The sequence below is a fragment of the Calonectris borealis genome, chromosome 2 (genome assembly GCF_964195595.1).
Source record: "Calonectris borealis chromosome 2, bCalBor7.hap1.2, whole genome shotgun sequence".
NCBI lineage: Eukaryota > Metazoa > Chordata > Aves > Procellariiformes > Procellariidae > Calonectris > Calonectris borealis.
The window spans coordinates 29,851,955-29,865,491 of record NC_134313.1 but is presented as its reverse complement, the minus strand read 5'-3'; the positions used below and the strand labels follow the sequence as shown (position 1 = coordinate 29,865,491).

The 13,537-nt window shown below is 39.4% G+C and overlaps 1 protein-coding gene across 1 annotated transcript in view; it reads right to left on the bottom strand.

Annotated features, from left to right (window-relative positions):
- MMP16 (matrix metallopeptidase 16) overlaps positions 1-13,537 on the bottom strand; it is a 159,595-nt gene that overhangs the window by 91,716 nt on the left and 54,342 nt on the right. The window lies entirely within an intron of this gene.

The window sequence follows — 13,537 nt, the reverse complement described above, 5'->3', positions numbered from 1 at the left end:
AAGGCTCTATGCATTTCAAGAAATTTTTAAAGCAGACAAAATATAAAATCTACAAAATATACCACATATAATTGACTGTCCACAGGGTACATAATAATATTCACCAACTACAATAGTAAATCCATAATAGCTCTCACACAGAAACACTATATTGTTATCATCTTTCAAAGAATATGAAAGAGACGGTGGGGAGACATTCAGCTTTCCGAGAAGAACATCAAAATGACTTACTTATAGGCAAAGCAGGTGGCCAGGAGATAGTGAAGTAGCAGAGTCTGCCTCACTCACAGGAAACTCCCTGATAAGAGGATCTTCCTTTTTAAATCAAGATGGATTTAATGCCAACTGTTTATGCTCTTAATTGTGTAGAAGTGAGAGGGAGAAGGCATGGTCCAAGTAACTGAAAGCTTTATGGATTAAAGGCAATATCTTAAGAACACCTGGAAAAACCCTCTGAAACATGCCGTCCTCTTGAGGCAATGTTTCATAAACAAGTAGCTGCGGTTATCTTAATGTTTCTAAGCATTCTCAAAATCTAGCCTATACAAAGCACAGTGTAAGAGTTTTAAGGCAATGAGAGCACTGATACATCTTTAAAAATGTCTTAGCTTCTCATCTAAGGACTGGAAATACTCACTAGAATGAAAGGTACATACATTGCCAATCTACAAGACACAGTTAAATTTTATTGCTGCAGCTTCACTCTCCCCAGTAACAAAGTACTTGTGACCCCATAAGTCTGATCTTCTGTTCTTTAAAAAAAATGAATGAATGGATAAACAAATTAAAAAATTGGCTCAGCCACGTCTTTCAGACATATCACATCCCAGTTCACGGATTTTGAATCATTACATTAATGAATGCTATCCACCCACTCTTCCCTTATAGTGTGTTTTGGGCTCTGTCTGCTTCATACAACATTTCTGGGGGTTTTATCTGTTTATACACACTGTTTATACACAGCCTAACACCAAACTGTGTAGTCTGCAATTTTCAGCCTTAAGTTTAGCATGCAGAGTCCACCCAATTCAGTTCCGTAACAGGTAAACCATGTTGGTGGTGCACTCCTCTTTTATGGACCCAGTGAAGAACCTCAAGGTGGATGAACTCGTTGCTATAGTTCACTTTACTAACACTGAATGTGTATTATAGGTGAACATTGGCTCAGTGTAAATAAAAGATCAAACTGGCACTAAAGATAGGGGAAATCTTCAGGTTATGAGTTCAGATATTTCTAATTTAAACAGGTTTACCTTCCCATAGTGCGGTTCAGACACAATCCCAAAAATGTTTGTGAGCTCCACACAACAAGGAGATACAGTACAGACAGGATTAAGACCCAGCCTAGCCTCTTTCACCTTCACACTATCTCTATATACAGGAGCCATTAGAATAAGAACAAAATTTTGTTTAATAGATAGGAAGGTGTTCTTGTTTCTAGAATAAATGAATTGCTACAATCAGTACCTAGATCTAACTTTACATACTCCTGACTTCTTGCACTTTTCAGCTTCAAGGGTGACTTGTGAACACTAGGTTTGTGCTAGATTTGGGTCATCACACAAATAATTTAATTTATGTGTCACTTTGCACATGAATACTGGTTTTCCTTCCATTATTGGAAGATAGCTCTGAAAGGCCAGCTAGAGCTGGAAGGTTGGCAAGAGCAATGCACTATGCGGAAACAAGACCATAGAAGTAAGAAATAAGTTTTACACAGAGTGGGTTGATTTCAGTGTAGCATGTAGAGTCCCGTTGAATTAATATTTACCATGAGTATTGTCCTGGTTTCAGCTGGGACAGAGTTAAATTTCTTCCTAGTGTTGTGTTTTGGATTTAGTGTGAGAAGAACGTTGATAACACACTGATGTTTTCAGTCATTGCTAAGTACCCTGGTAGTCAAGGACTTTTCAGCTTCCCATGCTCTGCCAGGTTAACAAGAAGCTGGGGGGGAGCATAGACAGGACAGCTAACCCAACTGGCCAATGGGATATTCCATACTATATGACACCATGCTCAGTATATAAATAGGAGGCGTGATCCAAGAAGTAGCGATTGCTTCTTGGGCATGAGTTGGCGGGTGGTGAGCAACTGCATTGTACATCACTCATTTTGTATATTCTGTCATCATTATTATTATTATTATCATCATCATCATCATAATTATTTTCCCTTCCATTTCTGTTCTATTAAACTGTCTTTATCTCAATGTATGAATTTTACCTTTTTTTTTCCCCCCATCCCACCGGGGTGGGGGGGTTGGGGGGGAGTGAGCAAGTGGCTGTGTGGTGTTTGGCTGCCTACTGGGTTAAACCACATAAGTATGGCATTATTTTGAGATTCATCTTCTCAAGTCAGTGATACTAAAACAAATGATCAGTCAGGGAAGAAAAATATTTCTGAGCAGCATGTCACTGTTGTCTAAAATGATGCCACCTTCTTGCTGCATTCTCAGCACGAATTTAGTATGCAGACACAGAGCAGGGCTTTTCAGGAAGCTCTGTTTCAGGTGCTAAGGGCACACAAAATTGCATGGTAGGCTTGTGAGGCCACCTATCACCACTCAAAACCATCATTGTGGCACAACTGAAGGAGAAAGAGGTATGGGGTTACAAGTAACCAAATTTACCAGGAGCTAAATCTTCAGATATCTGAATTAGGAAAGCTATAAAGAGAGAGACAGAAAAAAATAGTTTGGGGAGTACTGCTCGTGGGACAAGTGGAGTAGAGAGGACAAACTGGAATCTAGCAGAGTGCCACTGCAGACACAGAAAAGGAAAAGAGAGGTGGCTCAGAACCAGCAGGAGAGGACAGTGTAGCCTTTCCCCTTCTAAAAAGACTTAAATACAAGTTAAATACAGGATGCCTGATAGTCACTCCCTATCATTGAACAAAGGAAGTAGACCACTTGGGTCTTCCCTCAGCCTTCAAAATAGCAACTAGAAGACACAGCCAACATACCGGAAAGTCAGATGACACTCTGAAAACAAGTTTCTTTTTTTGAAAATTTACACAAATTGACCTCCAAGACTAATAACTGGGGAATGTTTGAGACCTAGTAACATTTATAGAATCACAGAAACATAGAATAATTTGGGTTCGAAGGGAACTTTAAGGTCATCTAGTCCAACCCCCCTGCAATGAACAGGGACATCTTCAACTAGAACAGGTTGCTCAAAGCCTCGTCCAACCTCACCTTCAATGTTTCCAGGGTTGGGGCATCTACCACCTCTCTGGGCAACCTGTTCCAGTGTTTCACCACCCTCATCATAAAAATTTTTTTCCTTATATCTAGTATGAATCTACCCTCTTTTAGTTTGAAACCATTACCCCTTGTCCTGTTGCAACAGGCCCTGCTAAAAAGTTTGTCCCCATCTTTCTTATAAGCCCCCTTTAAGTACTGATAGGCTGCAATAAGATCTCCCCAGAGCCTTCTCTTCTCCAGGCTGAATAACCCCAACTCTCTCAGCCTTTCTTCATAGGAGACACGTCCCATCCCTCTGATCATTTTTGTGGCCCTCCTCTGGACCCGCTCCAACAGGTCCACGTCTTTCTTGTGCTGAGGGTTCCAGAGCTGGACGCAGTACTCCAGGTGGGGTCTCACCAGAGCAGAGGAGAGGGGCAGAATCACTTCCCTCAACCTGCTGGCCATGTTTCTTTCGATGCAGCCCAGGATACGGTTGGCTTTCTGGGCTGCGACTGCACATTGCTGGCTCATGTCCAGCTTTTCATCCACCAGTACCCCAAAGTCCTTCTCAGCAAGGCTGCTCTCAAATCCCTTCATCCCCCAGCCTGTATCGATACTGGGGGTTGCCCTGACCCAGGTGCAGGACCTTGCACTTGGCCTTGTTGAACCTCATGAGGTTCACACAGGCCCACTTCTCGAGCTTGTCTAGGTCCCTCCGGATGGCATCCCATCCCTCAGATGTGTCAACCATACCACTCAGCTTGGTGTTGTCTGCAAACTTGCTGAGGGTGCACTCGATCCCACTGTCTATGTCATTGATGAAGATATTAAACAGTATTGGTCCCAATATGTATCCCTGTGGGACACGACTCATCACCGATCTCCATCTGGACATTGAGCCGTTGACCACTGCCCTCTGGATGTGACCATCCAACTGATTCCTCACCCACTGGACAGTCCACCCATCAAATCCATCCCTCTCCAGTTTAGAGAGAAGGATGTTGTGGGGGACCATGTCAAAGGCCTTACAGAGGTCCAGATAGATGACATCTGTAGCCCTTCCCATGTCCACTGACGTAGTCACTCCATCATAGAAGGCCACTAGGCTGGTCAGACAGGACTTGCCCTTGGTGAAGCCATGCTAGCTGTCTCAAATCACCTCCCTGTCCTCCATGTGCCTTAGCATAACTTCCAAGAGGATCTGTTCCACGATCTTCTCAGGCACAGAGGTGAGACTGAGTAGCCCGTAGTTCCCCGGGTCTTCCTTTTTTCCTTTTTTAAAAATGGGGGTTATGTTTCCCCTTTTCCAGTCAGTGGGAACTTCACCGGACTGCCACGACTTCTCAAATATAATGGATAGTGGCTTAGCAACTTCGTCCGCCAGCTCCCTCAGGACCTACGGATGCATCTCATCAGGTCCCATGAACTTGTGCACTTCCTGTTTCTTAGATGGTCTCGAACGTGATCTTCTCCTACAGTGGGCGGCTCTTCATTCTCCCAGTCCTTGCCTTTGCCTTCTGTGGCTTGGGCAGTGAGGCTTGAGCACTTGCCGGTGAAAACCGAGGCAAAAAAAGTCATTGAGTACCTCAGCCTTCTCCGTATCCTGGGTAACCAGGTCTCCCGTTTCATTCTGGAGAGGGCCCACGTTTTCCCTAATCTTCCTTTTCTCCCCGACGTACCTATAGAAGCTTTTCTTGTTGCCCTTGACGTCCCTGGCCAGATTGAATTCTATCAGGGCTTTAGCTTTCCTAATCTGATCCCTGGCTGCTCGGACAATTTCTCTGTATTCCTCCCAGGCTATCCTTGTTTCCACTCTCTGTAGACTTCCTTTTTGTGTTTGAGTGTGCCCAGGAGCTCCTTGTTCATCCATGCAGGCCTCCTGGTGTTTTTGCCTGACTTCCTCTTTGTTGGAATGCATCACTCCTGAGCTTGGAGGAGGTGATCCCTGAATATTAACCAGCTTTCTTGGGCCCCTCTTCCCTCCCAGGCTTTATCCCATGGTACTCTACCAAGCAGATCCCTGAAGAGGCCGAAGTCTGCTCTCCTGAAGTCCAGGGTAGTGAGCTTGCTATGCACCCTCCTAGCTTGCTATGCACCCTAAGGATCTTGAAGTCCAGCAGTAGTAACACTAAATGTTACTAGCATTCTGTCTTGTGAGAAAGGATCATGAAACAAGATAAGAGACAACAAATCTGGTTCCTGTTGCATTCCTCAGATTCCTCAGTTTTCTATTAATAAATTTTGAAGGACCTTGGCTCAGTCTGCCAGATACCTGAAATATGCCCCTCAGATTCTATTGTGCATAGTCCAAATGCTGGGAACTATGGAGGAGAAGCTTAACTTTAAAATTAAGTCCAGAATATATAGGTGGGTAAAACACTGAAGAGGAAAAGAAACAGAATGAGGCAGACACAGCAGGAGAACAAAGGAAAACAATTTTCTCACAACCTTGTTTTTTTGAGGCACCCTCAAAGAAGTTATGACCACAAATTATGACCACAAATTATGACCACAATAATTTCCCTGTCCCACTCTACTGAAATTAGATATCTCTCTGCCTTAATGTACTTCAGCAATGACAATGCAGTGTTGGCGAGCCATCTATTATCCTGAAAAACTCATCAACAAGGAAATAGTGAAGTAGATCCATCTAACATGTAATGTCTGGGTTGCCAACAGAGACCTTTTGCACAGACTCTAAAATCAGTGTCCCATTCCTTTATACAGTTTAGGAAGATAAAATACTGCTACTTCAAGTGAGGTTTTTGGGCAGGACTTTCTTGTCCTGCAGCAGAATGAAAGCCATGGTAACCTCTCATGGTAACCACAGAAGAACACAGTTGGAAGACAATGGGTTCCACCACTTCCCTCTCTATTACAGTGCTTTACTATCCTACTGCTGTGATGTTTCCCTGAGTTGAATCTCCCTTACTATAATTTAAGTCTGTAACTTCTCATTTTACCTGCTACGGGTGAGGGGAACTGATTATTCCTTTCCCCTCTGCAGCAGCCTTTTATGTATTTGAACTCTCTTATGTGAGTAACTCTTTCTAATCTTTTTTAAATAAGCTAAAGAAACCTCTTCTGTTTAATCTTATTTCATTGTCCACATTAATCTCCAGGGAACTAGAAGCTAAAATCTATCTTTACTAAGCATCTGCTTGCACTAGATTTGTATGTTAGCCTATTGTCCCATTGTTAGCCTATTAACAAACACTGGAGTTCAGCTGCAGTGTTAGGAGTAATTCAGAAGAACATGGACACTCAAACACTTCATTTTGGGGAAAAAAAAAAAAGAAAAAAGAAAACCCAAACAACCAGAAATAAAATTGTCCTAAAAATATTTTTTCTCACTAATTGAAATTCAAGGCTTATGTCCCATTTATCTATACATTTTAAAATTATAAAACCATGCTTTACACACACTTTTTCCACCAGAAAAATTCCTTCACCATAATTCCACCTTCTCTTTTCATAATTGTAAGGAAAAAGATAAACAGAATCCATTGGTGATGAAAGCTGTAGAGATGCTAGGAGTTTGCCTGCCACTTCTGCTGGAGTCTATGAAACCTGTAAGTGCTCAGCACACAAGCTGTATCACCTTCCAGATTTTGGATGTCATTAACTAGATGTCTAAGGTTTGGGAGGTTTTCTGCCATGATGAAAAGATCTTTTCATTTTAGTTTGTAGCTGTTACTAATGTTATGCTATACGGATAATCTGGCTATGGAATAGATAGCACTTTGTGACATGGTTGTATGTTTGTCCCCTCTAAAGGATAAAGCATGGGCTAACTTAAAGTGTATTAAATACACCAATGGACTTCAATCGTTCAGATCTTTGCTAGTTGGGGAAGAAAGAGTGCTCTTAAAAACAGTGTGTTGACACCAAACTGTTACTAAGAAAAAGAAAACCCATATATCATCATTAGAGATTAAGCAAGAATATTATGAAGATACTCAGAGTTTCAGAGAGCTTACTGATTTCTAAGATGATAGAAGAGAACTTAATCAACAAATTATTAATGTTCCTGAACAACAGTATGTAGTATAAGCTACAGTAAAATTGTGTTCTATGAACCTGAAAGCTTAGTAAATCAAACAGTCTAATAAAGCACGGATCAAAACAATTTCATAAACACCTTCAGTAGTGCAGCTGCATATCATTATTATTCATGTATTCATGTTCCTTTTTTAGATTTTATCATGCAAACAAAATTCCTATCTGTACTGAGTAAAACTGTGAGATTTCATAATTTCAAAATATTTTGACTTCTGGTTTTTAATACACTTCCACCAAAGACACTATAAGTGAAATGATTTAAAATGTCTGAGTAATTCAGGAAATTTATATTTTCAAAAAGCATACCTTTAAGAATCTAACTTACACTGATCGCCACAGGATTTAGCAGTTTAAGTGCTGATGTCATTTTGAAAAGAGATTGAAGGCTTGATAGCCAGATAGACAGAGATAGACAGAAATGTTTACACGGACCATTATAGGGAATCTTCTGCTGTTTTTCCTACCTCGTATCTCTAATGCCACCAGTTCCTTATGGTGATGTTTTCTCCTTTTAACAAAAGACACTGATGTGAATTTACAGAATGGGTACATTGTGCATGGTATCTATCTAGTGAGAAAAACACTTCCCAAAAAACCCCATATAAGAACATATAGTCCAGGAGAGTCTAACCTAATCTATCAGAAATGTCTACGTAATGAGAATAAGAATTATGATAGGTAATATAATAGCTTAATGGTTATGATTGGTTTGCTACCTATAGTTGTAATTTGAGATAACTAATCCTTAACAGCTAAAAAAAAAGCATGCATGTTCACAATACATTAGTCTGGAATAGCTTGAAGCTCACAAACAAATCCACTTCTTAGAAATTGTATAACAGGATGAAAAAGATCTTAACTAGAAGGAATCATCTTCAGACCAAGCAACTATCTTGTTTGTCATTATGAACATGCCAAAAAGAAAAAGTCAAAATACCAACTTGCAAAATTTAGGTCTCCAATGACCTAAACTAGAAAATGACCAACCTCTTTTCTTGTGAATTACTGTGACAACCTCCCAAAAAACAATTTAGTTGTCATATTGGCATAGTCTTAGACACATTAATGATGGTAATCTTTATTGTGGATTACAGAATTTGTAACAAGAACTTAATAATTCAGAAAAGTCTGTGGGATGTCTAGGTTGCAGACTGCACTATATTAAAAACTTAGATGCAGTACTAGAAGTAGCAGAGTTGAGCTTATAGTGGGCCGAAGAAGAGGATAAATTAGGCCTCATTGAGTTCAGTGTTGCTGCAGCTAGGTAGTTCAAAATTAGCTGAGGCATGTCCACTGTTCTAGTATGTATATGCTTATAGTTTTTTCTGCATTGCAGCTACAAAATGGGTGTGAAACTGAACGTTCATATTATATAAGTCTCAGATAGTACAAATACAGATTTACCAATACATGATCTTGTATGTCTCTTCCTACATGAAGTCAGGAGAGAGGGGACAGAGTCTGGAATTTCCCCATGCAAGTGTATGGGGACTGAGATAATTTTAAAAGAGAGCTCCTGTTCCCAGTGAGAGGCAATTCCATTGCAAGAATCAAGGCTACAGCCCAAGACCAGAAGCTCTGCCTGGTTAGTGACTTGAACCAAACTCTGTGTCCAAGGAGTGTCAAAAGTAAAAAGGCAAAATATATTCAAAACTGTTTGCTGATTTCCTCTCATTTATAATTCAACTTTAGTTTAAATATTCTAAATCCCTTGCTTTACTGCCACACTTGTGCATGGAAAAAACAATGTAGTTGAGAGCAGCAGGAGCGGAAGGTGTAAAAGAGCAGCCAGGAGCACCAGGACAGATACATTTGCAGATCCCAGACAGGTGGGGACCTACCAGTAAGTGGCAGATGTGGGATCTGCATGTAATACTGTGCTTGAGAGACTCTGAAATACACTTGGCACAGAGATCAGTTACTATCCAAAGTAGTATCCAAAGGCACCAAAGGCAGGAGTTAACATTGTTCATTCACTACTTCTACTGAGTGTCTGTACGGAGAGTGGGTTAGTGTTATAACAACTGTGACACAAGTCCTTGCCCTGGAAAGAAACTCTTTGTACCTTGATCATTCCCTGTAACAGTATGCACATTTATAACTGACTGCAGAATGTAGACCTTATTCATTAGTTGCTCAGGGAAATTTTCTCCAGTCACTAATAGAAATCTCTGGAGAAGTCTGGCATGGTCCCAGACCAGTGGAAACACTTCCATAAATAAAACTAACAGTTCTAGTAGATGTAAACACTTAATCATAGAGTGTATGTTAGGGGACACTGTCCTTACATCTCACTAGAATTTCTATAGCTTCTAGGAAAATATGAAGTGCTCTGCAGAGACAAGGATGCTGTGTTGGGTAATCTGGCTGGATAAGTCATGACTGCTTCAGAAAAAAAAATGAAACTTCTAGGGCCATGAAGATGATTAAGGGATTGGCGCATTTCTACTATGAGGAAAGACTGAGAGAGCTGGGACTGTTCAGCCCAGGGAAGAGAAGGCTCAGGGGGGATCTCATCTATCTGAAGGGAGGGAGTAGAGAAGATGGAGCCAGGCTCTCTTCAGCGGTGCCCAGTGACAGGGGCAACGGGCACAACTGAAACACGGGAGGTTCCCTCTCAGCATAAGGAAACACTTTTTCACTGTGAGGGTTGTCAAACCCTGGCACGGGTTGCCCAGAAATGTAGTAGAGTATCCATTCTTGGAGATATTCAAAAGCCATCTGGACATGGTCCTGGGCAGCCTGCCTTAGGTGACCCTGCTTGAGCAGGGGGTTGGACCAAATGACCTCCAAAGGTCCCTTCCAACCTCAACCATTCTGTGTGATTCTGTGATTCTAGACTGAAGCTCCCAAAAGTGTAATATCCCGAAGACTTGTAAAATCCTGCTCATACTTGCTCAAACTTGAGGGATTAGAAATCTGGGTAAATCACTACTGGTATGTTTTTTTTCTCCCAAGGTCTGTTGTAATAATTACTCTAAAATTACTCCACACTAATTCTTATATGGTCAAACAAAACAATAGATTCTTTTACTGTGTACACTACTCTCAAACTGAAGTGAATGTATATTTTAGCTTGCACAGAGAAAGGTGCATAGCTGTATACAGGAATATGTCCTGAGGCTGGCTGATTTAAATCAGCAATTCTAACAGAATGTTCAGTTGACTTCATTGCAAAACTTTGGTTTCAAAAGAATCCTGTTAACTTTGGCTAAGCATGCACTCCTTGCAAATTGTGTTTATAGTGACTGATTTTCTTAGACAGACATTTTCCTCGTGGAGAAGGGGAGACTTCATTTGGTATTATAACTCACATACTTATACCTGGTGTCATTCCAAGATCTCCAAGACAGGAAGAACAGTAGTCATCTAGGAGGGAAAACATGCCTACATACTTATATTCCTAAAAAGCCAGCATGTTTCATAGACTGTCTTACCTTCGGCCTATAAGCACACTGCTCCTAACATGAGTACAAAAAAACGACTGGCAGAGAATCAGGAAATATGAACATGGGAACAACAGTAATTATTAGTATTTATGCAGTAGAAGTGAGATAGTTTGCTATAAGAAGCAACAGAGTCCCATTGTGCTACACAGAGAATGAGAGTTAATTCCTTCATCAGAAGTAGACACTATCTAGTTCAATGTGAAATGAAGAAAGAGTTTATAGGAAGGAGAGATTGAAAATCCCTATGTACAAGGGGTGTTGAGTAATTTAGTCTTTTAAACAAGATAAAGTAGAAAAAATAATGAATAATTCTTAGTAGTCATTCACAGTCATTGAAAAGAAAATTGAGGAGACAGTGTTGGAGATAACAATCTGTCTAGCAGAGTGTTGCAAGATTAGGGAAAAAAGTCCCCATGTTCAAAGATGAAAATAAGTCCCAGGAAGTTAATTCTCCACAGAGCTCTCTTTCTACAATACCTATTCAATAACACATTTTGTTTATGAATCTCAAACTATGGAAGAACTTGGGTGCAATTTTGCAACTTTTTGCCTGATAGCTAAGCAGTCTGGCTTCCGGTATACATTTTGCAAGAATTGTGATCTATTTCTTTGACAACCATCATATTGTGGGGTATGGAGATTGCCCACAAGATTCCATAACCTCCGGTTCCTATAAGACTTATTTTATTTGTCAAAACTTTTACTTTTTTTGTTTCTTTCTCTCCTTCTCTGTGTATCTTCTGAGCTGTCATGTATGTATTCCTTCCTGGAATACCCTTGATCTTTGCTGGGTTTAGATTTTTCTCTTTCTTTTTCTTTTTCTATGACTTGTTATGTGTAACTGTGGAGTTCATTCAGACACCTGGATCCCAGAAGAACACTGGCCAGATCAAGGTGATTGGCATATATAAAAAACAATGATGAGGCTGGAGTCAGAACAATCCTGGTTGAGCCACAGGCCCATTAGGTGTTCCTGGGAAAATCAGCTGGCTTTCATGGTAGCAAAAATAAGAATGAGTTATGTTTCCGAACTTCCCTCAGCACAGCATTGCAAGAATCCAGACAGGGTTTGGAACATATAAAACGCTATATAAATGTAACTGTCATTTGGTGATGTATCAAGGAAGGCAAGAGTTGAAAGTGACTCATCACACTCCAGAAGATTACCCCACCTTGTCATTGCCTTGGTATTAGCATCTTTGATCCTATAACTTTGCAATACTTCACCTGCAAGCTAATAATTTTTTGTCTAATCCATCTACATATTGCTGGCATTAGTTTGACTATGCTTACCATCACAGTATTTTAGTGCAGAGTTGTTTCTTTTATTTCACTATTTCTAAAAGCAAGCTAGGAACTGAACACCAACCAAGGAAACAGAGTTTGTTGCTTAGATCCTACAGCTTAGCACTTGCTTGGACTTTTGTTTCTTCTGTTTTAGATTCCACAAGAGAAAGGTCTATCTCACCTCACACACATATGCTAACCAACCAGAGCAATGCATTTCATCATGAATTCATAAGGACTGCCTCACTACTTCCATCGCCATCCTACAAGCAGCAAAGTCTTAAAGTGTGAAGCACTAGCTGGAAATGGCCACAGACATTTTTAGGCTCTGAGAATATCATTGCAGTCAATCATGTATTTCAAAAAAGAGGTATTCATACCAGTAAAATTTAAGAGTAATATAGGATTTTTCCTCATAGATTGTAAAGTCATTAGCAGCAGCTGCTACATCAGACAAATAGAAAATGTATACTACTATAAGACTAATGTAAAAAATCTTGGTTAATTGATATGTCTTCTATGGCACAATTATAAATTACATGCTGTTATGTTAAAAAAAAAAAAAAAAAAAAAGATACCAATAGTGTATTAACCAAAAATACATTAATCAGTGTTACCCTTTTTTATATGTCCCAATAGGTTGTTTCAAATCATCTTAATAAAAGTATTAAAACTTTGTTCTAAGATATTTACATAGGAAATACATAAATACATAATGTACCAACAGATGGTGTTGTGCTACTTTAAAAAGGCTTGTGGGAAGATTGTCCATTGTAATAAAATCAAAAGGTCAAGAGCTACAAAGTTCCTTTGGGGAAATGATTATTCAAACCATATCTGACACTTGGTATTTGAATCCATTAGATAAAATAATTTTACTATTCTAGTTTATGCAGTTTTAAGTTTACATCAGTGAAGTAGATGAACTGCAAGTTAAACATCTAAAGGAAATGTGTCTTGGCCAAACTTTTTTTCCTCCATATCACTTATATTTAATTTTCTTGATCATAACAGGTTTTTTTTCTCTCATTTTATAGATACAAGAAACATAATATTTTGAATCATAAACACATCCATTAAATATCTATGCAAATATTTCCTGTATAGATATAAATATCACGAATATTCTTATGTTATGGGTTAAACTAAATTTGCATTAAAACAAAAGAGGAGAAATGCAACAATGCATTGCATATCTTCTGTGGATTTATACTTTATAGGTTTTTTTACTACACCTTTACAGATAAGATTATATGTAAATTCATACTGTACTGCACATAAGCAGTGTTTGAAAGACTGTGTCTGTAAAAAAAACAACTGGCTATGTTAAAGACAACAGCAAAATTGCCTTCAGTGGAAACAGGAGGTATTTAACTGAATCAGATAGTTCTTTTATTTTGTTGAATGTTACTTTTACTTTTTTTCTTTCTATTCCTTTTCAGCAATTAATGATGTCACTACTACTTGCAATATAAGCTTTTATGGCACAGGATGTTTGTCTTCCATAGTCAAAAGAGGTTTTAAATGTAAATTGATACTAAACCCACTTTTA